The following is a 25,529-nucleotide window of genomic DNA, read 5'->3' as shown; positions in this document are numbered from 1 at the left end:
ATGTCCAATTTCCAACAGACCGCTGCTACATAAGTAATGGTTGTTTTGTTAAATTAAGAACTTTACTTTTATAGTGAAAATATGCTCGAGTGGGGAAAATGTTAAATTATATAAAATATAGGCATCATACCTATGAGAAGCTGTTTTATTTTTGACTTTTTTTTAAATTACAAAAGCCTCATCCAGAGGCTACCAACTGCCTGCTGGATACTTGTATAAACTATGTAGGCAGTGGCAAGAGTAAAACATTTCTATAAGACTTAATCAAATATTGCAAACTGAAAATTTTTGTTTGGCCTGAATCTCAGTGTTTATAACTTAAAAAATAATTAGTAATAATGAAACAATAAAAACAATGATATTTGACATTTATTAAGTGCTTGATATTAGAGCCTCATATGAAGTTAGCTCATTTAGTCCTCACAAAATCCTATGAGGTAGGCAGTGCTACAATGATGCACACCTCTTGGAATGACAATCATGGTGTAGTCTTCATAGCTTTGAAGGTGGCACTATTTTGAACTCCATTTTCAGTTAAAAACACTGAGGCATAAAGCAGTTGAGTAATGGCAATGTCACAGACTAGTAACTGGCAGAGCCAGGATTCAGATGCATGGTCTCAGGCTCTAAGCCTGCCATGGACTATACTGTCTCTGAAATCAGAAGATTTCACATTTCAACTCCTATTTCTGGCCTCTGTGGAAAGGACTCTGTGATCTGGCAACATTAGCCTCTCATTTTGTCATGACCCCAAAGGGCTGGAGGAATCATGGCCACTCCCCTGTGCCAGCCAGCACACACACATAACCAGTTTATTAGCACAGCCCATTCCTCTCTATTGTCTCCCTGACAGGGACCCCTTCAACTTTATACTTGCCTTGTCTGATAGCAGAGGTGAAGGAAAAGTGAAAGAGTTCCTGAACCCAAAAGATCGTCCGAGAGGGCTTGGTGTTCTATCAGTCCTTCTTCACACACTTATGTCACCACTGGCCCTGTATGCATGTGACTTTGTGAATCTAGATCTAGGTTTTCCAACCAAGACTTCTTTACAAAACAGTAGCAAATCTCAGAATTATAACTGTAGCTATACAACATAGAGTTCCACTCCCAGGTTGTAGAATATGTAGATTTTGATCACAGGCTTTGGATTAGATAGACCCAATGTTACTAATAGCTTTGCCACCTATAGCTGTATGACTTAGAATAATTAAATTTTAAGACTTGAGCCTCAGTTTCTATTACAAATGAGTGTATCTAGTGAAATAAATAAACGTCCAATTAATGCATATTCATCAAATGAATAAATGATCAAGTGAATGAAAATATAAATGAAACTATAAACTGTTAAATGAGGACTGCTATTTATTATTTTTCTGTATTAACTTAAGTTTCATGTTTGTGTCTTTGATAGGAAAAAAGGAAGTGCTGATATTAACCACTCCAGGCTATCTATATACTTGCCCTTGTAGCTTCCAATCAGGATGCCATGAGACAATGGTTAGATAATTTGCTAAAGCTGCACTTTTCTTTGATCTATCAACGCTAAAGGCAAATATCTTCCTGCAGAGTTAGCAGAGATACCTGGGAATTTCTACTGAGATCCTGGTCACTGACTTTATTCCTTTAACAACTGAGATGACTTTTGCTACTTCAATGTATTTTCCATCTAACATCAACATGGAAGAAGTAATTATTTGCTTGAAAATATACTTGTTGTTTTACTGACAAAGCATTTGCAGAAGGCGGATGATACCAAACATAAAACTAATGATGCCTGTTATGTTTCTATAGCATGCATCTCTTTGAATTATAATGTCTGGATATTTGCTGAAATATTAGATCCTTGGAAACTAACATTAAGGACAAATACTGAGGACCTGGTTAAGTGTTTCACAGAAGGCAGATGTTCAATAAATACTTGCTCAAGAAGCAAATGAATGGATGAATAAACAACTGAATGTGTAATAAGAGGTTCACTGTATTCACACTCATTTGCGTGAGATCACATATACAATCAGCCTCAGCATCAAGAGAGGAAGAAAAATAAATAAATTGTTACGGTCTCAGCAGAACACCCCTCATTTCACTCACTTCACTAGTTTAGGGTCCTTCCAAACTTCCAAAGATAAGCAATGAGATGCAAAGCTGGCTTTAGCTACTCCTTTGAGCATATAATGATTTCCTGAAGGGAACTTGAAGGGGTTTCATGATTGCCCCCATTAAATATACAAAGATTTTCTAACATTGAATTCAAAAGGACATTTCTCACGGGAATTGGATGTAAAATCAGACTCCAAATGGCTGCCCTATGCCACAGCATGGACCAGCTGTTTCCAGAGAATTCCTTGAATGTGTCAGGATCAAAGATAAATGTCAAACAGGGACTGAATGAGAAGCTAAGTTCCAGTGAAGCATCTGATGAAAGATCAGACTATGCCATAACGAAAGAACCATCAAGACATCCATAAGTGCATAATTCAAAATATAAATTATGTTTAGCAAAAATAATTTCAACAAATACTTAAATTTTTATTCAATTCCTCAGAATCTGGTATCTTCGAGGCCTCAGTTTATTTTTCAGTAAGTGTTGGTATTAATCACTCCAAAATTAAAAATATTTTGGTATGTTATTATCTTTAAAAGTATCAGAATTGAGTAATTCAGAGAGAAAAAGCACACTCCCAAATACAGCTTATGATCTGATGGTACAAGCAATGATAACGATTTTAAATACTTCAACAAAATTAATTTTAAGATATATTAAAAAGTAAATAATTAGAGAAAGAAAAATCTCCTAATATCTTCTAAGATAAAAGTCATAGGGATTCTTTACTATTTTCTGAGAAATATCATATAGAGGACATACATAGCTTAGAACAGAGAAAAACAATAACTCCCAAAAACATATGAAGGAGTAAAGCCATGTTTATTAATCATTCTCCCTAAGTAAAATAAATGATTGAGAAAAAAGTGAGATGAAAATTCTAGCTACAGTGAAACTAAAAATGGCTACAAACCTCAAGCGACAGTTCGTCAAAAATGCCTATCAAATACTATGCCATCTGGATTAAATCTAGGTAGACCCTAAAACTCACTACAACACTTCATAGCTCAAGTATCATGTATATTTCCCTAAAAGATATGTATAGGACTTTGAGCACCTAATTTTTAATCCTTTTCTTGGAAAAATTAGGTGGAGGGTGGGATAGGAAAAGCAATAAAATTGTTGACAATTTTAGTGTGCATGATTCTAGAGGGAAGATCAACAGGGGAAACAATATTAAAGAAAGAAATGCACAGCTTAGTCATACTTATTTTAAAAGAACCAATATCCTAAATCATAAAATTTTCCAAACATGAAAAAAAGATATATGGGAGGAGAAGTTGTAATCGACTATTATTTGCTGACTTTATTTCACAAGTCAGAGAACAAAAACTTAAATAAAAGACCCATGAATTTCAGAGATGGCCACCTCAGCTTTTGACCAAGTAATTTCTGTCCATTTCCACAGGATAAAATTTGAAGACAGAAATCTCCCTAAGGTACAAGACATATAAGACTGAATTTTGTTGTGGAGTGCTTTTGGGATCAACATCTATTGGGAAGTGAAGGAAGCAGTAATGGGTAGAATGAGAAGTCTGGCTATTATTCAGTCACAACAAAGGTATGAACTGATCTCATGGTGGCTCAGGAATTGGAATAGCTCCACAGAGTTGTCCCAAATTGGCACAAGGGATTGGCCTTTTATAATTTGACACTTCCAGTTATTGAATGCTTCCATAGAGATTAGAAAGCTGTCTTCAGCTGAGAGCAATTCCCAACAGCTGTAAGAATGAGTGCTTTATTTCTGAAGTTGACAGGTGGAGATTAAGGCAGTACATTACACTGTTCATAAACACATTTGAATTTGTGAAGCAGTACATATCGGTATTGCTGAAAACAAAGTCTATGACTTGAAAGATTTTCTTGAGGAAAATTATCAAAATCTAAAGTAAAAAGAAACAATGATACACAATACTTAGAAAGAATATGATAAAACGTTGAAAGACAAAAGATGCCCAGCATATGCATTACTAATATTCTTAAACAAACAAATATAAAATAAAATAAATTCCCATGTGATAAGTAAAACAAATGAAAACTTAACAGTAATTTCAAAAGGAATAGAAAACAAATGACTTAGAATATATTAATATGATATTGTGATGAATTTACTGAATTCAAGTTTAAAGAGAGTGTGAAGGAAACCTAGATAGAATTAATAGATCATCTTCAAAGAGGGGGACATTTGGCTGATTCTTCAGTGTTTCACAGTAACATCTGGTACCAGAAAACAATAGAATATTTACAATATTAAAAAAAGTCAAAAGAACTTTATTTCCAGTTGTTTGTTTTTCACACTTGAGGTTAACATTAAGATGTAATGTGATATGAAGTTCTCAGTGAATCCACCACCCATGAAACTGGCTTTAAAAAAAGTTAAAAACTATAATCTGCAAAGCTAACAGATGAATACAAATAAAAAACTCAGAAATAGAAAACCTATGGTTGGTATGAATGAACTGCAGTGAGCACTGAAGACCAATTTAAGTATACAATCAAGGTTTTTAAGAATTTAAGTCTAGAACAATGGGACTAATGAGTAAAGAAACAAAATATAAATGTTACAAACTTTGGGCATGTGAAAACAAAAATGAGGGGGTAGAAGGGAAAAGAGATGTTTACAGAAAACTTTGTTATGTTCATTTTTTCATCTTTCACGATAGGAACGTTCCATCAAAATAAAACAAAATAAAAGTATAATCCATTTATGTACTGTATGCATGTATGCAAAACCAAGGAACTCGAAAGAAATATAAATTTTAAAAATCATACCAAAACATCAAAGGGAAAAATAAGTAAAAGTTAAAATAAATAAGAAGGTCACAATAAAAGGACACACCCTAAAAGGACATTATAACTGGTATTTCATCAAACTACACAAACCATACATGCAGGAAATACTTGAAGAAACAGACTGAAACACAATGGTGTTTAACTCATTTTTGATATTCTTGATGGCTGAACATAAAATAAATAGAGATACATGACCTGAATAAAATGATTACTAATATTAGCTATATAAATAGATGGAAAGGTAGACCCATATAAATACATTTATAGTCCCATATAAATACATTTACTCTGATATTAATCATTTTTTAAGATAAATAAAACATATCCTAATGACCCTAGATTTTAATAAATTCTAAATGTTCTTTAACAATCCTTCTATAGTTTATTTTTATATCCTATGATGAAAAAGAATATGAAAATATTTTCTTAATTCTTGAATTAAAGAGAAATCAGAACCAAACTTGTAGAATATCTAGAAAACAGCAATAGTGAAATAATCTTCATTAAACACATAAAGCCATTTATAAACAGAAAAGAATAAAGAATGAACTATCAACTCAAAGTTTAGAAAAGGAGTAGAGAGAAGGGATTTTTAAGGATACAAATAGAAATTAATGAGTTAGAAAACAAAAAGGAAGCAAACGTAGTTCTAACATTAGGACCTCTGATACAAGAAAAATAATAAAATAGAAAAATCATCCATATTAATTAATGTAAAAGTGGAGGGAAAATATAACCTTATAAAATTAGCTATGAAATGAAGAAATTTATCTAAAAGAGAAAATGTTTTTATACATATATCCATGAATGAAAACAGTTTGTACAATTAAAGGCAAATAGACTTGAATACAAGGTTGAAATAGATCACTTTTCTTGAAAATATAAATTAGCAAAAATATCTCAGGAATATATATATATATACCTTGAATATACTCTTCTAAAAATGACACAAATGAACTTATTTGCAAGACAGAAACAAATTCATAGACATAGAAAACAATCTTATGGTGGGAAGGGATAAATTAGGAGTTTGAGATTTGCAGATACTAACTGCTATATATAAAATAGATAAATAAAAATTTTATACTGTATAGCACAAGGAACTTTATTCAGTGTCTTGTAGTAACCTATGATGAAAAAGAATATGAAAAGAAATATATGTATATGTATGACTGAAACATTATGCTGTACACCAGAAATTGACACAATATTGTAAACCAACTGTACGTCAGTAGAAAAAAAAAATGAGAAGGTTTCTAAAGGATTAAACCCCTAACTTCAGCCAGGTTCTATGACTTTAAACTTCAAAGAACAGATAATCTCAAGACTACATAATCTTCAGCCCTCATTTTTCTTGATGTATAAGCAAGGTATGGCAGTCTGCCCTGCTTGGTCCTTTCATTTTTCCCTTAGCCCCAGCCTCAGCATTCTCCACTACAGTTCTCATCACAAGTAATAGAAACTATATTTTCCATTTTCTCAAGCCAACAAGCTTCATCTTCATCATTTATTCTTCTCTTTTTCTCACACCACACATCTATTCCATCAGTAAATCCTACTGGCCCTACTTCAGAATATATCCAGTTTCTCTAAAATCTAGCCTTTTATCATTCCCCTTGTCATAGCATCCTGGTCTAAACCACTGTCATTTCTTGTCCAGATTATCCAGTACCCTCCTCACCGATTCCCCTACCTCTGTTCTTGCTTCATTGTTTTTGAAAAATTGTTTTCGTCCACCTGTTCACCTACAGTCTTTTTGAACAAAACAGCCAGAATGCTGTTCTTCAAAATGAACATACCTTCTGGCCCACATCAGTTCCATTTTTGAATATGTATGATATATTCACACATTGGGCAAGATGTAAGTAAACTGATATCACTATACTCTGTAATTAGATAAACTGAAAATAAGTACATTTTAATAAAGTATTGTTAACTAAATTAATGCACTTTCATATGATGAATGGTGTGCTTTGCAGATCTTATACACAATGAGGTAACAAGAAATATTTGAATTGTTTGCCATGTTTTTCCACTGTAAAATTCTCTTTATATTTAATAGATATATTGAGGAAAGTATTTCGATACTATGCAAATATCTTTTTTCCTCTCAAAGAGGGAAACCTGTTTACTAAGTACAGTCAGCATTTTTATACAGTTCTTACTGTCTTTAGCCTTACAATGTGCAGTCAAAATAGTTTTCCAAACTTAATTATCTGAATTCTGTTCTTCCCTACCCCTTTCAGCGTAATTAGATTGGTGATCTGTAATATCATTAAACTAATCTATTATAGTTGGCATTCCATTTCAGATTCAAGAAATATGGTGAACTTACAGTTTGTCTAGCTTTTTTTGGGGGGGCAGTATTTGGGAGTGACACTTTTTCCAGCTCTCTACTTTCCCAAGTGAAAACCAGAAATTCTAATCTGCACTACTTTTCAAGTGAAATTTTCTTTCAAATATGAAGAAAACAATAATAACTAAATTTCAAATAATCTCCAATTCATGAATACATTTCTAAGCATGTCTAATGCAATTATCAAACTGAATTTTCAGGAAGAGACAAAACATTAAGTATATTGCATGGATGCCCTTGGTTCCCTACAGTGAGACCTGGGTTTGCAAGTTTCCACAATTTGATTTAAGAGATACTCAACCACATTTCAAATGCAATTCTTTGCAGTCTTTATTGCCCTTTGGACTCTCAATGATTCCTTCAACATAGTTGTGCCTACATCAGCCTTGGTAATTACCCAAGCTTTTTGAGTTAAAATAAAGAAAACGGTAATTGAATGAATATAGTTCTATTTGCCCTATGGTGAACTTAGTTTTCTTTGTAAGTGTCTTTGTCATTCATTCTAAAGCTGCATTCAACATCTTAACTAATGTGGAGCTTTAGGGAAGAATTTTTAAGATGTTTGGAGAATCAAAGCAAGTAATTCTAAATCAGGTCACATTGAGTTCATTTTAAATGTAATTTATAGATGTGTTCAGATTTCCAAAATGTAGAGTAGCATATTATATAAGGACACATTTACTTCTGTATTTAGGTTTAACTGTCACTCATAAAACACACATAGTACAGTACTAGCAACAGAACGATTTGAAACACCTGACAACTGTTGTACAAACACAGTAATTCATTAAAACCTTGGGGAAGTTTTCTCTTCTGCAGTATGAATAGCTTTTCTTTCACTCTTGCACAGAATGCTAATGCAGACAGCCTGTGATCAAAGTGTACTGGAGATGTGTTTTTAGGACAGGGAGTCACCCCATTTTGGTGTTTCTACTTGATTCTTTTGTTCAGTAAAAATGCCACTTGCAGCAGAAGTACTCACCAAGAGAGAGAAAGTGACAATCCTGAACAAGGAAATCAAGCAAAGCTGAGATGCTTTTCAATATTCTGATGAATCTGAAAGGTTTTCCTTTGCAGCCCAGCCTTTGCTGTATCTTTTTTTCTGCTGTGGGCAAAGTGACTAGCTGGACAGCTACATCCTCTCTCTTTCTAGCTGGCAGGAATGTTCCTAAAAGTTGACAAGTAGCCCACATAATGTGGCTTGTACTCTTATTCTTGAAGACAGGCTTAAAATGCATTGCTTGCTGTGATGCTCATTGCTGCTAATGCTCAGCTGTTGCTAATGAGGTGCTTTTTCCTTCTTTTTTTTTTAAACAAGTGAGACTCTAGACATCCTATGACAAGTCACAAATGTGTTTTCTTTTTTTCAGGTGTGCATTTGGATAATTCTATCAAACTTGTCTGCAACAATCTTCAATTGTAAATGGCTTTACTTTGCATGTGTGTACTACTGATGCTAGAATTTAACTTTTTAACATTATTTCTAAATGCTTTCTTAGAAGCATTTAACTCTCATTTGGTCCCACATAAGATGAAGAAAGTATATTCAAATTAAATATTAGTTCCTCCTTACTATCAAAGTCTGATATTTTATTTCATGTGTAACATGAAATTCTTACATGGATATATATTTAACATTAAGAGTTATGTTTTCAATTAAAATTGAATAAAATGAGAGATATTCATAATATAATATAAGAAACATTAGGTTAAAAACAAAAATGTTATGTGACCTTAGTTCTGTAAAACTGTATGTACCTCTACCTGCATTTCAAAACATGAATAGCTGAAACTTACTAAGAGTGCAGAAACAGACCCAAACATGTACGGTCAATTATTTTACACAAATAATGCAAGATAATTCAATGGAGTAAGGAAAGTTTTCTCAACAAAAAATGTTGGATCAACTGGGCCTCTTCATGCCAAAAACTGATTAATAAAATTTTTAAAAACTTTGACATCAGACCACAAAATTTAACTCAAACTGGATCACAGATTTTTGTAAAACCTAAAACTATAACACTTATGAAATAAAACAGGAGAGAATCATTATGACCTTGGGTTGGTCACAGATTTCCTAGACACGACGTAAAGAACACAAACTTATATATGAAGGATTGTTAAATTAGACTTCATCAAAATTAAAAGCTTTGTTCTTAGAAAGACACTATTTATAAAATGAAAAGACAAGTCACAGACCAAATATAGTAAAACAAGAATATACAGAGAACTCTCAAATATCAATACAAACAAAATAAAAAACCTAATAAAAGATGGGCATAAGATTTTGACAGACCCTTCACTAAAGAAGATATGTACAAGATAGCAAAGAAGCACATAAAAGCATGTCAACACAATTAATCATTAAATAAATAAAAATTAAATCCACAATAATATACCATTACTTATCTATTAGAGGGGCTCAAGTTAAAACAAACAAACAAAAAAACTGACTATAAAAATTGGTGGGGATACAGAGCAACTAGAAAGCTTATATATTCTTGATGATAATGCAAAATGATACAGCCACTTTGGAACAAGGCATATATCCACACGGTAACTTAGATATGAAAGTTCTTAGAGACTTTACTCCTGATTGCAAAAAATGGGAAACAAAGCAATGTCCTTTAACTAGTAAACAGATAAACTGTAATACATCCATACTATGAAATTCTACTCAGCAATAAAAGAAATAAGCTACTGATTCCCATAGAAACGTGGATTTCTTTCAAAAGCATTATGCTTAATAAAATAAGCCAGACCTAAAATGCTGCACACTGTATGGTTCTGTCCATGTGGCATTCTGAAAAAAGCAAAACAATAGCAACAATAATTGGATCAGTGGTTGCCAGGGCCTTAGGGAGGGGGATGAAATTGACCATCAAAGGATGGAAAGACACTTTAGAGTGATTAAAATGTTCTATATCTTGAGCATAGCGGTGGTTTGATGGCTTATAATTTGTCAAACTTCATAGAATACATCTGAAAAGGCTGAATTTTACTGTGTGAAAATTCAAGTGTCAATATTACTTATTTCTTGGTAATAGAATTTTCTTCTATTTTCTGTTTTATAATTTCCATTTTTTTTTAATATTGTAGCATTTCAATAATGGAGAAGTATAGTTTTCTCAATATGGTAAGTCAATTTGATTGGAGGAAAGATCTAAAGCAGGCTTCACATTATAATGCCTAATATGTCTTCTACAGACAAAGAACGCAAGTGAAAATTTCCTTTGGAAAAACTAAGAACTTGTATTTTGAAGCAACTGAATAGAGATACAGAAATGCAGGGGAAAAGGATCCTCCAAGACCTGTCTGTGAGCCACAAGAAATCTCTTATTTAGCTCCTCTTCTTCTAAATTAATAGCTATATTCTCTTGGGATGTTTAAAAGAGGCTAAACAGACCATAATTACACAGTTTTCAGAATAAAGGGACTTGGTTACTACTCTGTTAAAGCTATGAAAATAAAAAATCCTCTCAAGAGAAATGGCCCTTAGTAATTATTAAAGAGGCATTCACTCTTTCTATAGTACAATGTCAGGAGTCTCAAACTCATATGAGCATAGAGGCCATTTAAGCAACAGTTATGGATGAAGCCAACTTGATGTAATAAGACAGGCAATGTGGAAAATAAGACAGTCTGGAGACTATTGCCTTCTAAAAATGCCAATGTTGAAAATTTTAAACAAAGGTACAGTTTAAATAAAACACTTCCTACTGAATAGCCACCTGGATGTTCTGATTTCTGGATTTCTGCATCACACCAAAAGCATAGGAATTCCCCCCCCTTTTTTTTTTTAACTTTTTATGTACCAGTTGCTCAGAAAATAGACTGCATTGTCTGAATGGAGATTTGTTTTTCCTTAAAAGTAGTTTCAATTTTTTTAATCAAACTTATACAAATAATTCACTTACAAGTAATCCATAAATAAAAGATAAAATTAAATTGAAAATTAGTAAATATTTTGAATAGACAAAACCATTATAATTTATGGGATATAGCTCAGCCCGTGCTGAAAGAAAAATGTATGTTTTTAGTGCTTTTATTAACAAAGAAAGATCTCTAAACAAAAATTTAAGCATACACCTTAAGAAACTAATACAAGAAAAATAATCAAAGCAAAAAGGAACTAATAAAGATTAAAGCAAAGTCATTGAAATAAAAAATGTAAAAAATAATAAGAGAAATATCAATGAGTTCAAGAGTTGATTCTTAAAAGATGAACAATAACTGACAAACTTTAACTAGATTGATTAATTTAAAAAAGAGAGAAATTACAAACTACCAAACTCAGTAACGAAAGAGGAAGGCATTACTCCTGAACTACAGAAACTACAAGGATTATAAGATAATACTGTGTACAAATTTAAGACAACAAATTGGGTAACTCTGAGAAATGGACAAATTTCTAGAAAGAAGCAGTTGCTGAAACTGACTCAACAGGAAATGGAATCTTTGACTAAATCTCTAACCCATTAAAAAAAAAAAAAGGGGAACTGTGATTCAAATTTTCTCCACAAGAAAATTCAGACCCAGAGAATTTATGTTATGAAATCTGTAATTTACTTAAAGAATAAATGTTACCAGTATTTCATAAACTACAAGAAAATAGAGAAGGCAATAGCTTCCAATACATTCTAAACTAACAACTACTATAATACCAAGCCAACTGTAAAAAAAGGAAAGAAAGCTGCAGCGGTGTGACCAAGATGACAGTAGGAAGACCCTGAACTTACCTACTGCCACAGGCACAATAAAATTACAACTATTTACAGAGCAACTATTGATGATAATGAACTTAAGAACAGTAGAAAAGATTCACCACAACAGAATATACAAAGAAGGAACTACAACGTGATGGATAGAGGGGACAGAGAAGCACTACAGTCAAAATCCACACCGCTGGGTAAGGGACTCACGAATGGTAGGATAAGCACAATTGCAGAGATTCTTCCCAAGGAATGAGGGTTCCGAGCCTGGTCAGGCTCCCAATCTGAGGGGTCATTCACCAAGAAGAAAAGTCCCTAGAAGGTCTGGCTTTGGAGATCAGCAGGGCTTGCATATGGGAGAGCCAGAGAGCTGAAGGAAATTGAGACTCCACTCCTAAAAAAGTCACACAAAATCTCACATGCTCCAAGGCCCAGCACAGAGGCAGTAATTTGAAAGAAGCCTGGGTCAGAACCATTTGCTCTTGCTAGGAGAGCCTCCCAGGAGAGACAGGCGGCAACTTGGAATCACCCTGGAAACAAAGATTCTGGCAGCAGCCACTTCTGGAAGTTCATTCTTCCACGAGGACAGTGGTGCTGATAAGCAAAAGTTTGGAATCGTCCATCTAGCCTATTACTGCCAGGGGTTTACCTGTCCACCAACCAGTCGGCGCCAGAGCTGAGACTCCCCAAAGCTGAGCAGCTAGTCATGTGGGAATTCAGCCCCATCCACCTGTAAGTGGGCACCAGCACTAGGAATTCCCAAGATCTGTAGCCAGTCACCTGGGGATTCAGCCTCTCCCCTCAGGAGCCATGGATACCTTAAGGTCATGCACCCAGACACCCCAGGACCCAGCCCAGGCCATCGAGGGGTGACACCAGTTCCAGGACACCCCAGGCTCAAAGCCAGACACCACAGGACATGATCCCAACCACCAGCAGGCCTGCAGCCTCTGCACAAGGCAGGGCAGCCAACTGGGCTGGGGGCCAGCCCTGCCTTCCAGCATGCCCATAACAGTCATTCCTGCCACAGCAGAAGGGCTCACACAGCCCATACAGGAGGAACTCCTAGAGCATATAACTGGTTAACAGAGGAGAATGTGCTACCGGGCCCTATAAGATGTCTCCTACGTAAGGACGCTTCTCCAAGATGGGAAAACATAAGCAAACTAGCTTATATAGAAATAAACAAAGGTAACCAGGCAAAGTGAGGGAATAGAGAAATATGTTCCAAATGAAGGAAGAAGACAAAATCCTGGAAAAGGACTAAGAAAATTGGAGATAAGCAATCTACCCAATAAAGAATTCAAGGTAATGGTCATAAAGATGTTCAATGAACTCAGGAGAAGAAAAGATGGACACAGTGAGAATTTTGACAAAGAGTTAGAATATATAAAGAAAAACCAAACAGAGTTGAAGAATATAATAAGTGAAAAAAAAAAAAAAAAAAAAACAAAAACAAGAAGGAATCAAGATGACAGAGGAACTGATCACCCAACTAGTAGAGAGAGTGGTGGAAATCACAAAAGCTAAATAGAAAAAAAGAAAAATAATTTTAAAAACTTGAGGACAGTTTAAGAGACCTCTGAGACAGCATGAAACATACTAATATTCACATTATAGGGTTCCTAGAAGGAAGAGAGAGAGAGAAAAAAGGCTGAGAACTTATCTGAAGAGGTAATGGCTGAAAACCTCCCAAACCTGGGAAAGGAAACAGACACCAGGTCCAGAAATCACAGACAGTGCCATACAAAATCAACCCAAAAAGATCCACCAAGACACACTGTAGTTAAAAAGGCAAAAATTTAAAATAAAAGAGAAAATCTTAAAAGCAGCAAGGAAAAAGCAACTAGTTCCACACAAGGGAACTACCATAAGTTTGTCAGCTGACTTTCGAGCAGAAAGGGAGTGGTCTGATATATTTAAAGTGATGAAAGGAAAAAACATACAATGAAGAATACTCTACCTAGTAAGGCTATTGTTTAGATTTGAAGGTGACATTAAGTTTTATAATGAGCAAAAGCTAAGTGACCAACATCACTAAACCGACTTTACAAGAAATGTTAAAGGGACTTCTCTAAGTAAAAAGGAAATGACCACAACTAGAAATATGAAAAGTATAAAAGGAAAAATCTCATTGGGAAAGGCAATATGCAATCAAACTAGTAGGAAAGTTAAAATACAAAAGAAGTAAGATCATCTATATCCACGATAAGTTAAAGGATACATAAAAACAAAAAAAAAAGAAAAATATGAAATCAAAGCATTAAACATAGGTGGAGAGAGAGTAAAAATGGAGGGTTTTTAGAATGTGTTTGAACTAAGAGAACAGAAACTTAAAATAATCATATATATTATATATAAATATATATAAAGATTGCTAGATATACATCTGTGTATATGTATATATATATAGAGAGAGATAAATTGCTATATACAAATCTTATGCTAACCACAAATCAAAAATCTATAAAAGATACACACACAAAAAGAAAAAAACTAAACACTAGAGACGGTAGCCAAAGCAGAAGGGAAGATACCAAAAGAAGAGGAAAACAAGCCAAAAACTACAAAACAACCAGAAAATAACAAAATGGCAATAAATACACACCTTTTGTAATTTTTTAAATGTAAGTGTACTATATGGTTCAATCAAAAGAGACAGAGTAGCTGAATGGATACAAAACCATATATATGCTGCCTACAAGAGACTCACTTTAGATGTAAAGACATAGGCTGAAAGTAAGAGGAAGGAAAAAGGTATTCCATGAAAGTGGAAATGAAAAAAAATGTGGGGTAGCAATATTTATATCAGACAAAATCGACTTTAAAACAAAGATTGTAACATGAGGGAAAGAAAGACACTACATAATGACGGATCTAATCAGCAAGAAGACATAATACTTGTAAATATATATGTACATAACATAGGAACACCTAAATACACACAGTGAATATTAACAAACATATAGGGAGAAAATGACAATAACACAATAGTAGGGGACTTTGATACTCCACTTACATCAATGGATAGATCATTCAGGCAGAAAATCAGTAAGAACACAGATCAAAGAAGATGAGAGATACACACAGACACACACACACACTGGAATATTGCTCAACCATAAAAAAGAATGATATCTTGCCATTTGCAACAACATATTTGGAGCTAGAGGGTATTTTGCTAAGTGACATAAGTTAGGCAGAGAAAGTCAAATACTATTTGATTTCACTTATAAGTCCAATCTAAAAAACAGAATAAAAAAAAATAACAGAACAGAAACAGGCTCATAGATTCAGAGAGCAAACAGGTTGTTGCCAGTAAGGAGAAAGGAAGGAAACGGAGAGAAATAGGTGAGAGAGATTAAAATGACAATGAGTCATGGGTATGAAATGTACAGAATGGGGAATACAGTCTATAAATAATCTGATAATTTTGTATGGTGACAGATGGTAACTAGACTTAACACAATGATCATTTTGTAATGTACAGAAATATTGAATCACTAAGTTTTGCATCTGGAACTAACACAGTGTTGTAGATCAATCATACTTCAATCAAAAAAATAAAAGAAAGAAAACTGCAGGTCAATAACTCTTTTAATAGAATAAAAATATTTAATGAGATTATAGCAAAATAAATCCAACAACACAAAAGGGATTACCAAACAGGAGGATCAAATGAAAGTTTTACCAGGCCTGAGATGTTGGTTTAACATTCAAAATCAATATATCATATTAATAGTATAAAAGACAAACCCTGTATTTTCAAAAGAAAATACATTAAAATTCAATTACTATTCATGATATCTCAATAAATCAGAAATAAAAGGGCATTTCCTCTACCTGAGAAGGGCACCTATGGAAAAGCCTACAAGTAACATCCTTCTTAATGTTGAAAGACTGAATACTTTCCTCATAATATGGACATGAGGGCATGGCCAATATCATCACTTTTATTCAATAATTTAATTCTGTTCATTGCAATAAAACAAACTAAAATAAAATATAAAAGGATTCAGATTGTAAGGAAGAAGTTAAAACTCTATTCACAGGATACCTGATCATATTTGTGAAAATGCAGACACAAAAACACTTACATGCACATGCAAATACACACACACACACCCCTGATAGAACTGGTGAGTTCAGGATGGTTACAACATAAAAAATCAATTGTATTTCTATATACTACCAATGACTAATTAGAAAATAAAATTAGGAAAGCAACTGCATTCAAAATAGAATTTTTAAATACTTAGAAAATACTTAACATAAGCTATGTACATGGGAAACTATAAAACATTAATAAGAGAAATTGAAGAATACCCAAATAAATCAAGGGATATTTCATGTTCATGGATGGGAAGTTTCAAGATTATTATGCTGGAAATTCCCCTCAAATTAATCTATATATTCAATGTAATCATGTAATCTCTATCAAAATAACATCACAGTTCTATTTTCTAGATACTGACAAGCTTATATGCACACATGTTCATAAATGCAAAGGACCTCAAATTACTTAAATAACTTTGAAAAGGAGGGAAAAAACTGAAGGAGTTACACTACCCACTATTCATTAATTAAAACAATGTGATACCATTATATGATTGGCATATAGATAATGGAATGGACTTGAGGGTCCATGAATAAACTCATATTTATGGTTGATTCTTCCTCTTCTTCTTTTTCTTTTTTTTTTAACAAAGGTTCCAAAGCAATTCAATGAAAGAAAACTAGTATTTTCAACAATGATGCTGGGACAAATGTATATCCATTTGCAAAAATATGAATGTAGACATCTCATACCAATATACAAATATTGACTCAAAATGAAGTACAGATCCAAAAATAAGACCTAAAATTGTAATTCTTCTGGAGGAAAAGAAGAGGAAAATTTTAAGACCATAAACAAATCACAAAAAAAGAAATAATTGAGAAATTGGACTTCATCAAAATTTAAAACTTGAGAGCTTCAAAATACACCAATAACAAAATTAAAAGGCAAGTACAGGCTTAGAGACAATATTTTTCAATTACAAATCAAATAATGGGCTTATATCCAAATTATATAAAGAATTCTTACAAGTCAATAATCAAAGGACAAGGAATACAATTTTTAAAAAGGTCGTATCACATACTTAAGACATTTTACCAAATAAGATATATGAAGAGGTAATAAGTATATGAAAAGATGCACATCATTATCAGTCTTTAAGTAAATACAAATTAAAACCCCCAATGAGATATCATTATGCTCCCACTTGAATTACCATAATCAAAAAGTCAGAAAATAACAGTTGTTGGTAAAAATGTGGAGAATATTGCTCTTGCTTTGCTGGTGGGAATGTAAAGTGGTAAATCTACCTTGGAAACATTTTGTCAATTTATGACTCAGAAATCTTACTCTCATATATCTGCCTAAGAGAAATGAAAACATATGTCCACACAAAGACTTGTGTACAAATGTTTATAGCAAAATTATTCATAATAGTAAAAAATGGAAACAATTCAAAGTCCATTAACTGGTGAAAGAATGAACAAAATGTGGTGTATTCATCCAATGGAATATTATTCATGAATAAAAGGAGTAAGCTACTGATATGTACTACAATATATACGGACCTTAAAATCATTACACTAAACAAAAGAAGGCAGATGTAATAATCTACATCGAGTAGGGTTGCATTTATATTTATGCTCCATAAAGGTCAAAGCTGATCCTTGGTTGTCTGATACTGATGTGGGGATGGGGACTGACTTCAAACGGGCATGAGGGAACACTCTGGGATAATGAATACGTCCAAAAACTGGACTGTGGTGATGGTTGCATGATTCTATAAATTTATTTAAAATAATTTAATTGTACACTCTGTGCAAATATATAGTATATCATTTGTATACCAAAAAACCTACAAAATTTTTAAAAATGAAAGAAAAAATGTGTCACTGTCAGTTTTTTTCAAATCAAAGAACTTCGAATAACAGAAAAACTTTAACAATGTTTAAAAACCTATTTCTCCTTTTTTCTTTCCTTTTACTTGCCTAGTTTAATGTTTACGCGTGATAGTTCTCAGATTTTATTGGAACTCATAGCAGCAGTTAGATTTACTCACTGTTTCTATTGTATATTTATTCTTTACTCCAGCCTTTTTGCACCATGTCTCAGAGCTATCAATTCTCTAAGACAAAATTTCACAAAGTACATTCCACCAGATGTTAATGGAAGTTACTACCCCTCCCCATAATCTCAAAATATTTTATGGATCAGTAAGTTTGGATAACAGTGGGCTAAAAATAAAAATAAAAGTTTTCATTACTGCAGAGATTCTCAGAGTTTTTAGCATGTTGTAATTTTGTTTTGTTTCACAAAATATACATTGCATGATTTTATGCAGTCACTCAGAGACCCAATAATGCCAACTTCAGTGATCAACTTTAAAGCCCAAGCATATGATGGGGCCACTGTATCTAGCTAGAAGATAAAGAAAAACAGTGTTTGTGTTGTTTCCTTAATCAGATCTCCAGTATATGATCACACTTAACTGCAAGGAAGGCTGAAAATGTCAGCTAACACTGGGCACATGAAAAGGAAGGAAAAGAAGAAATGGACATGATAAACATCTAGCCAGTGACCTTTTTGAAAATGAGAGTACCTCACTTAATTCTTTGGTTTGTACATCCCATAGGTTTCCCAGTGATAGATGGAATATGACTACAGATAGATAAACCCTACACCACTTTTATAGAAGAATATGATGCATCAGACATCTCTTCAAATTCCCATGTTCTACTCTTCATCATCTGAGCTTTTTGTCCTCTACTATCTACATTTCTAAAAAATGTTTTGCCTGAAATTTCCATATAAAATAACTATTTCCAGGGCTGGGGGAGGGGAGGCAGAATGCTCTTTTTCAAAGCAGTTAAAGAAAATTTTCTCTGAATGCACAATATATTCATGTTAACTACATTTTCCTCAGTTCCTTCCAAACAACAGGACTAATGTTTGTGGAATGCTTTGCACAAGTGGTTGTACTAGTGGTTACCAGTGGAGAGAGGGAATGGGTGAGGGGTGATATAAGAACCAGGAGATTAGAGGTACAAACATTATGTAAAAAGTAAGCTACAAAATATATTGTATAAGGCAGGGAATATAGCCGATATTTTATAATAACTATAAATGGAGTATAACCTTTAAAATTGTGAATCACTATACTGTATACCTGTAACTTATATAATCAACTATCTTCAACTAAAAAAGGGGAAAAAAAAAAAAGAAAAGTATTAGTAATAAACACATCTATTTCACATCTCTTTTCGCCACAGGAAAAAAAAATTACATGCAAAAAGCCATTTAATTCTTATACTTGCCCTGAAAGGTATAAATTAATATCCCCACAGTATAAATAAATAGTGGATGGTGAAGTAGACTGTACCTTTTCATTGATACTAAAAAGTTGTGTAACACATTTGTACTCACAAGAGCACGAATTCAAATAAGATAAGATTGAGAGATATTTTGTCTCAGTCATTTAAGGGCAATTTTGACAACCTTCCTTTAGAAAATTAAATCTTCTGTAAAAGGAAAGACAGACTTATGTACTCATTACATTCATTGAGTACTGCTTTCAAAACCCTGGGATAAGTACCAAGAGTACAAAGGTTTAAAAATCAAAATTTTAATTTCTTGCATAGAACTTCAAATTTATGTAGAGTGCCAGAACTTGCAGGGGCAACACTAAACAGCACATGTGAACACCTGTGTTAGTGCCAAATGAAGGCAACAGTAAGTACTACAACTGTGGATTTGAAGTGAGTCCCTAGGGCCGGAGTAATCAGAAACATCTCCCAGAGGCTGTTACACTGAGCAGAGTTCGGGAATACTTTAGGTGACTAAGAAGGTGAAAAAGAAAGGGAATCAAGGTATGAGGAATCACAGGGACCTAAACAAAGAAATAGGAAGCAGTATGGGATATTCAAACATAATTGCACAGACCTGTTCTACCAAGCAAGATTCCCTACTGGGAAACTGAAGGAGATTAGAGAGGAAACAGGTGGGAGGTCTCTAAATACAGAAAAAAAAAAAAAAAGTTACAATTTTCCTATAGACAGTAGGAGCCAATTATTTCAGAACAATTATCCATATCTGAAATTACTCTATCTATTTGTATCCTCTCACTAGAAAATAAGGTAGTAGTATGAGCAATCGTATGCCAAACAAGTAGATAACTTAGATGAAATGGATGAATTCCTAGAACACAAACTATCAAAACAGGCCCCATAAGAAACAGAAAAATTTGAACAGACATATAACAAGCAAATGCATTAACATACTTCCCACAAAGAAAAGCCCAGGGCAAGGTAACTTAATTGTTAAATTCTACTAAGTGTTAAAATATTAACACAGATTGCTGGCAAACTTAGAAAAAACAAACTAGAGAATATTTCACAAGTTACTTTATGAGGTTACAACCAAACAAAGATAAAAGAAGAAACGAAACTAGAGAGCAATCTCTTATGAGTATAAACACAGAAAACCTGAATAAAATTTTGCAAGCCAAAGCCTGTAAGATATAGGAAGCATTATACTCCATGACAAAGTGGGATTTATCACAGGAATGTAGAATTCTTTAATATTCAAAAATCAAATCATGTGTTAAACAATATCAAGAAAATAAGGGACAAAGAAATACGGTTATCCCAATAGATACAGAGAGAGCACTTGACAAAATCCAACATCCTTTCATGATAAAATCTCTCAAAAGAACTAGAAATAGAAGAGAATCTCCTAAATCTGATAAAGGGCATCTATGAAAAACCGACATCTAACAGCATCCTCTGTGGTGAAAGTGCAAATGCTTTTGACCTAAGATCAAGAACAAACAAGTATGTCTATTCCAGTCACATTTATCCAACATTATGGTGAAGTTTCTAGCCAAGAGATGTAAAATAGTGTCTATTCACAGATGACAAAATCTCATATGCAGAAAATCCTGAGAAACCACAAATTAAAAAAAAAATAACCAGAACTAATAAGTTTATTAGGTTACAGGATACAAGATCAACCTATACAAATAAACTTCTATATGCTATAACAGATAATCTGAAAATTAAGAATACAATTCCATTTGTGATAGCATCAAAAATATCAAATACTTGGGAATAAGTTTTAAAAAAAGAAGTGAAAGACTCTTAGAATGAAAACTACAAAACATTGATGAAAGTAATTTTAAAAGATCTAAATAAGTGGAATGAAATCCCATTATCATGAATTAGAAGACTTAATATTCTCAACATGGTAATACTCCAAAAGTAAATCTACATGTTGAAAATAATCTCTATTAAAACCCTCAAATTCTGCTTTTATGCAGAAATTGAGACACTGGTCCTAAAATTTATATGGAAATGCAAGAGTCCCAGAATAGCCGAAACAATCTTTAAAAAGAAGGAAAAGTTGGATGATTCACACAACTTACTACAAAGCTGTGGTAATCAATATAGTGTTGTATGGGCTTAAGGATAAATATATAGATTATTGGAATAGAGTTGAGAGTCCACAAATAAACCGTACATTTACAGTCAACTGATTTTTAACAAAGGTACCTAGTCAATTCAATGCGGAAAGAAAAATCTTTTCAACAAATGGTGCTGGTATAACTGGATATCAAAATAAAATCAAAATGCCTCAAACTGTATACAAAAATTAACTCAAATGGATCTTCATCTAAGTATAAGAGCTAAAACTATTAAATTCATAGAAGAAAACATAAATGTAAATCTTTATTATCTTGGCTTAGGCAATGGTTTCTTATATGTGACACCAGATTCATAAACAATAACAACAAAAAAAAAAGAGATAAACTGGACTTAATCAAAATTAAAAACTTTTGTACTGTAAAGGGTATCAGCAAGAAAATATTGCAAATCATGTATATGATAAAAGATGTATATCCCAAATATATAATGAACTCTTATGATAATGAGCATATGAAGATCTCAACAACAACAACAACAAACCAAATAAGCCAATTTGTAAAATTAGCCAAGGATGTGAATAGACATTTCTCCAAAGAATATACAAATAGCCCATAAGCACAAGGAAAGATGCTCAATATTGTGAGTCACTATGGAAATACAATTCATGACGTAATGAGTGACCCCTCTAATACATACAAGACTTAACTACAGTAGCTGCCCAGCTCCCCCATTCATGAACTTTTCCTTCTATCCTAATTCAAGTCTTCATTCAGTCTACAGTATGCTCACAGACAGGCAACAACATTTTACAATTACAGAGTGCACAACTTGCATTCTATTCTACTGTAATGAGGTTCCTTGGATTTGTGCAATGTCTTGGTATAGCCTTAATATGCGTGAATTGGAACAATGAAAAAACTTTAATGGTAGCGACAATAGCAAGATGGCAGAGTAGAAAGCCCTGCACCTCCTTTCACCCACAAACACAGCAATTCAGTAACAATTCACAGATAAATTCCATTTCTTTAAAATCCAGAAACTAATTCAAAGTCTCTTGTACTCCAGGAGAATAGAAACTAAACTCATCAAAGTCAGTAGTGAGATCTAGAAAATCCTCTCACGTCAGTCCCTGCCCCAGATACAGTACCATATGTTCAGCAAGAGAATTCCCACTTCCCAACTTAACTTAGGGGAGGGAAGGATTAGGTACACATATCTATTGCCCCAACTTTTCAGAGGACTGGATTCTGCCTTCCCAATCTTGGAGCTTTGATGAGCCCTGCACAGTCTAGCCACCTGGGGAAAAATGGAAGCTTGGGCTGTTAGATACCACAGATCCTTACCTTGCTTAGCATAGAGCAAGCAAATAAAAAAATCCAGATTCTCAGCTTACCTCTGGGGAGGGAAGGAGTTGATCCATGCATCCAGTACTCCAAATCCTCCAGAGCTGCTCAAAGAACTTTTCCATTCTTGAAGCTCTTATTGGTCCAGCACAGTCTAGCTACCTAAGGGAGAAAAAGACAGTGGCTTGGGTTGATAGAAAGCATAAATACTTCCCCCTACTTGCTAGCTCAGAGTGTGTGTATGAAAAATCCCAGCTTTTAGCTTCCCCCAGGGAGGGAAAGGGTTGACCACGGATACAACACCCCAACTTCTCTGGAGCTGCTCAAAGAACTGGCATATGACTTGCTAGTCTTGGAGCTCTGTTGAGTATGGCACAGTCCAGCCACCTGGGGAAGAACATGGATGATGGTTTGGGCTACATGTCATAGCTCCCTATCACCTGAACTCAGCACAGAATGTACAGACAAAAAACACAGCTAGCTGCCTGTTTATCCCTGGGAAGGGAAAAATTGGCAGAAACTCCCAGACTATCAAGCCAGGCTGATTAGTGGAGGTTGTCATGTGTACAAGGCCAGTTTATGAAGAATGAGAGAGGTGCCTGCTTTGTCTAATACATAGACAGTTTTCGTTGGCCACTGAGCTTAAGTTGTTATCAGCTTAAATAGACTGTTACAATTATGAAATAATTTATGTAAGCCTTAAGGTCACCACAAAAGAAAAATAAGAGAAAGATATCAAAGCATATCAATACAAAAAAATAAAAAAATAAAAACACAAAGGAAGACAGATAAAAAGAAAATGCATACAAAAGAAACACAAAACTAACAGAAAACAGCTAACAAAATGCAACAGTAAATCCTTCCCTATTGGTAATTAATTTAAATGTAAATGGTTTAAATTCCCCAATAAAAAGACACAGAGTGACTAAATAGATTTAAAAAAAAAAAAGGAAAGAAAAGAAGAGGACTCAACAATATGCTGTCTACAAGAAATGCACTTTAGATTTAAAGGCACACATAGGCTGAGTGAAGGGATGGGTAAAGGTATTTCTTGCAAATGGTAACCAAAAGAGAGCAGGGGTGGCTTTACTTACATCAGACAAAACAGACTTTAATGCAAACACTGTCAAATGAGATAAAGAGGAATATATTATAATTAGAGTCAATTCTGCCAAGAAGACATAACAATTCTAAGTACATATGCTTCCAACATCAGAGCTCCCACATACATAGAATAAACATAGGCAAAACTGAGAGGAAAAACAGACAGCAATACGAAACAGTAGGAGACCTCAATGTCTCACCTTCAATATGGCGAGAACATCCAGACAAAAGATCAATAAGGAAACAGAGGGCTTGAATAACATTGTAGATCAAGTAGACCTAACAGACATACACAGAACATTACAAGAAATAAGAGCAGAATATGCACACTTCTCAAGTACAGATGGGTCTTCATCAAGGATCAATCACATTTTAGGTCACAAAAGAAGTCTCAACAAATTTAAGATATTTAAATTATATAAAGTAATTTTTCTGACCACAATGTAATGAAACTAGAACTCAGTGGCAGAGGCAAAACTGAAAAAAACTGATAAATATGTAAGAACTAAACCACACACTCTGGAACAATCATGGGGTCAAAGAAGACAAAAAGGAAATTATAAAATACTTCAAGACAAAAGATAATAAAATACAACTTAACAAAACTTATCGAATGCAGCTAAAACAGTTATACTAAGAGGGAAGTTCACAGCAACAAGCACCCACATTAAAAAGAAAAATCTCAAATAAACTAACTTCAAACTTCGAGGATTTAGAAAATGAAGAACAAATTAAATCCAGAGTTAGCAGTAGAAAATACAACAAAGCAGAAATAAGTCAACAGAATTTAGAAAAATAGAGGAAAAATAACAAAACTAAGAGTTTTTTTAAAAAATAAACAAAATTAACAAATGCTTACAAAAAGAAAAACAAAATACTGAAATGTATAAAATCAGAAATTAAAAAAGAGACATCAGAATTGATGCCACCCAATTAAAAAGGATCATAAAAGACTACTATGAACAATGATATGTCTTCAAACTGGATAACTTAGAAAATATATAAATTCCTAGAAACATACAACCCTGCAGAGAGTAAATGATGAACAAATAGAAATTGAAAAGAACTCTAACTAGCATGGAGATTGAATTAGTAATCAAAAACCTACCAATAAATAAAACCCAGGATAAAATGGGTTTAATTGTGAATTCTACCACTTAAGAAGAAATAACACTAATCATTCTCAAACTCTTCCAAAATAGTGATGAGAACAGAACACTTGCACATTCATTTCATGAGGCCAGCATTATCCTGATATCAAAGTCAGACAAAGACATCATGAAAAAAGAAAACTACACACCAAATTCCCTGATGAATATAGACGCAAAAACTCCCTACAAAATACTAGCAAACAGAATCAAAGAGCACACTGAAAGAATAATACAGCATAACCAAGTTGAATTTATACCTGTGATGTAAGGATGGTTCAACATCTGAAAATCAATTACTGTGATACATCACATTAACAGAATAAAAAATAAAGTTCATGATTATCATAGACGTACAAAAAGCATTTTACAAAACTCAACACCTTTTCATGATAAAACTTCTCAACAAACTAGGAATAGAAGGAAATTAACTCCAAATAATAAAGGTCATATATGGAAAGTTCATTCCTTATACCATATTCAGTGATCAAA

General features: G+C 33.5%; 1 long non-coding RNA gene across 1 annotated transcript in view; it reads right to left on the bottom strand.

Moving 5' to 3' along the window:
- The window catches only part of LOC116153448 (uncharacterized), a 571,285-nt gene that overhangs the window by 356,408 nt on the left and 189,348 nt on the right, over positions 1-25,529 (bottom strand). The window contains exon 3 of the long non-coding RNA XR_004137183.2: positions 22,836-22,947. This is a non-coding gene — a long non-coding RNA (uncharacterized LOC116153448). The remainder of the gene's footprint in view (positions 1-22,835; positions 22,948-25,529) is intronic.

Source organism: Camelus dromedarius, chromosome 5 (assembly GCF_036321535.1).
Source record: "Camelus dromedarius isolate mCamDro1 chromosome 5, mCamDro1.pat, whole genome shotgun sequence".
NCBI lineage: Eukaryota > Metazoa > Chordata > Mammalia > Artiodactyla > Camelidae > Camelus > Camelus dromedarius.
Note: the sequence above shows the minus strand (reverse complement) of the source record. Positions and strands in the feature narration are given on the sequence as shown.